General features: G+C 41.9%; 1 pseudogene; it reads right to left on the bottom strand.

Annotated features, from left to right (window-relative positions):
• Positions 1 to 502: 502 nt before the first annotated feature.
• On the bottom strand, positions 503 to 1,388 carry LOC124964872 (growth arrest-specific protein 7-like; annotated as a pseudogene).
• Positions 1,389 to 3,484: the final 2,096 nt, after the last annotated feature.

A 3,484-nucleotide genomic window follows, 5' to 3' on the forward strand; every position in this document is an offset into this window, starting at 1 on the left:
TAAAGGATTCTAGGTGCAGGCTGAGCTGATGGTGCCTTCTATTCATTAGTCTGATCCTGACATCGGCTTGGAGGCAGAGACAGCCCTCCCCTGATCTTCCAAAGTCCCTAAGGAGATAAAGGGACCAGTTGGAGGATGGGCCTTTGGGCACCCAAGGACACAACTGTGTGACAGTCACCCCTATGGAACTCAGCAGGAACCACAAAGTTCCAGCCTCAGTTTGTTCTCAGAGCAACAAGCACAGCATGGGGTTTGGGGGCTTCAGTCTTGGAGACAAGGGCAGGGTTGTAGGTCTGTCTTCTTGGCCTGGGAATATTTGGGATCCTCCCACCCCAGTTGGGCCATCCAGATCACCCTTCTGGAATCGCCAGCTCTCTCCTCTCTCCTCAGTGGACAGGAGAGTAGGTGGAGGGCAGCTTCACCCAGCAGGAGACACCATCTCCTCTCCATGGGACACCCAGCCCCTCTCCTGGGCAGGACCTCCGGGGTCACACAGACATGTCTAGATCTCCATGTCCACAGGGCGAATGTTGCCCATTTTGTGCTCTCTGACCCACAGCTCTCTGTCTTTGGCCGGGTCCATTTTTCGAAGCAGTTGGTCCACAGGATCAACTATGCTTTGGTTGAATATGTCCATCTCGTGTTGCAGCTGTGTGTACTGGCACAAATGTTGCAGATCATTTCCACCCTCTCCACTTCCAGTCACTCCAGCTCCAAAGTGGTGGTCACCATCTCTTCAAATCACTTGAACTGGGCCTGGTTGTAGAGGTCCACACAACGCATGAGGTCATCACCAGCCTGTGTGGACTTCCTCTGTGCCTTCTTGATGTCCTCCTCCTTCGTCTTGTTGCTCAGCTTGATCTCCAGCTGCTGGGTCTTCATCTCCAGGTCTCTCTGCTGCTCTGTGAGGGCTTTCCGGGCCTTCTCCACCGATGCATAGCAGCTGGCGAGTTGCTTGCGGAGGTCAGCGATATGGTGGTCACATTTTTTCATGTCTTTCTTGAAGTTCTCACGAAAGTTCATTAGGGACTTCTCTACCTCGCTGTGAAGCTTGACCGAGAACTTGAGATGCACTTCTACTTCGTCTGCCAGGCTCTTCTTCACCTGAGCCCATGCTTCTCCCAGGGAGCCTTCCTCCTGTGCAGCCAATGAGTTCGACAGAGCTTAGCCAAGTTCTTTGCATATTCTTCTTCAATCTCTATCCTCTCTCAGACGAATTCAGACATTTCTTTCTGCATTTGTTTGCCCTTCAGTTGCTTTTGGAGCAGCAGTTCAAACCCCACCACAGTGCTATTGCCTTGGGGGTCTTTCTTATCAGCCCAGAAGTAGTCACAGTAGCTCCACTCAGTTGGCTTCAGCAGCTGCTGTTCAGGCATTGTGTCTGGGTGAGGGAACGCCATCTTCTCTGTGTGGTCACCTTTATTTTCAAAATTATATATTTTGTCTTCATTGCCCGAAGTTCTGTCTTTCAAGTGGTCTCCTCTGTTGGTGCTACTTTCCATTAAATTTTTATTTTGGTTTATTGATTCCTTCATTTCAAAGATTTCTTCTCAGGATCTTTATCTCTTTCTATAAGATATCTTCCCTCTCCTGAAACATAGCTCTAATTTCACTCTTTATATCCTCCTTGAAGTCATGAAGCAGTTTTTCTAAGTAAATTCTGAACTCCTTCTCTGACATTTCTTCTACTGGTTTGTCAATGGAGTCTATAATTGAAGCATCCTGGTTTGTTTGGAGTGCTTTATTCCTTTTTTTTTTTTTTTTTTTTTTGTTTGTGTGTCTTCCCATTTAGCCATGGGGATCTGAGGTAGTACAGTTTCTACCCTGTAGATTTATAGTGTCCCTGAAGGTTTCCAGTACCTCACAAATCTGGGTTTCAGTTTCCATAGGCTCCACCATGCCACAGTCCCAAGATGGCTCCTGGATCACAGACGATCAATGAGCCCATACTTAATTTAAATATGGTATACATTTTGCATTAGAAAATTTTGTATAAATTGTTATTGTTTATCTGAAAACATAATGTGCTTTTAACATGAGACTCAGGTATAACTGTACACATAAATTCAGAAGATGACATTTTCCTAAAAATAGAAGAAAGACTACAGTATAATTTATTGCAAAAAAAAAAAAAAAAAGGAAGAAAAAATAACAGAGATGGAACAACACCTTTGAGGAGCATTAAGGGCATCACACAATATACCTGCTGTGCTGCTGCGGGGCCAGCTTTCCTTTTAGTCGACATCTCCACAGGGAGGCACCTAGTGATGAAGAAGCTGCTCCAGTTGGGGCATCCCACTTTCCTGCTCCTAGATGCAGCCCACACTCTCATCACCAATTTATACCAGATCTTTGTGAACAGTAAGACATATAACAGTGTAATATTTTTTGCTTCCTTCTTTTTAAAAATTTCTTCTTATTAGTTATACATGACAGTAAAATGTAATTTGACATATTATATGTAGATGGAGTATATTCTTCTGGTCATACGAGATGTGGAATTACATTGGTCATATATTCATATACGTACATAGGAAAGTAATGTCTGATTCATTCTCTTTCCTAGTCCCATTACTCTTCTCTTCCTTTCATTTCCCTTTGTCTAATCCAAATACTTCTATTCCTTTCTACCCACTCCCCTTTGTTGTGAATTAGCATGTGTATATCAGAGAGAACATACAGCTTTTGATTTTGAGGGATTGGTTTATTTCACTTAGCATGATATTCTCTGGTTCCATTCATTCACCACCATATGCCATAATTTCATTCTCTTTATGGCTGAGTAGTATTCCATTGTGTATAAATATCACATTTTTCTTCATCCATTCATTCATCTGTTGAAGGGCACCTAGACTGGTTCCATAGTTTAGCTATTATGAATTAAGCTGCTATAAACATTGATGTGGCTATGTCACTGTAGTATGCTGATTTTAAATCCTTTGAGTATAAACTGAGGAGTGGAATAACTGGGTCAAATGGTGTTTCTATTCCAAATTTTCTGAAGAATTTCCATACTGCTTTTCACAGTGGTTTAACTAGTTTGTAATTCCACCAGCAATGTATGAGTGTACTTTTTTCCCCACTTCATCACCAACATTTATTGTTATTTGTATTCTTGATAATTGCCATTCTGACTGGAAGGAAATAAAATGTTAGTGTAGTTTTAATTTGCATTTCTATAACTGCTAGAGATATTGAACATTTTTTCATATATTTGCTGACTGATCATATTTCTTCTTCTGTGAAGTGCCTGCTCAGTTCCTTTGCCCATTTATTAACAGGATTTTTTTGTTTTTGTTTTTGTTTAAAATGAAGTTTTTCAAGTTGTTTGCATGTCCTGGAGATTAATGATCAATCTGAGGTGCACGTGGCAAAGATTTTCTCCCATTGTGTAGGCTCTCTCTTCAAATTCTTGATTGTTTCCTTTGCTGAGAAGAAGCAGTTTAGTTTCAATCCACCCATATATTGATTGTTTTTTTGAGGG

The sequence above is a fragment of the Sciurus carolinensis genome, chromosome 14 (genome assembly GCF_902686445.1).
Source record: "Sciurus carolinensis chromosome 14, mSciCar1.2, whole genome shotgun sequence".
NCBI classification, from domain to species: Eukaryota; Metazoa; Chordata; class Mammalia; order Rodentia; family Sciuridae; genus Sciurus; species Sciurus carolinensis.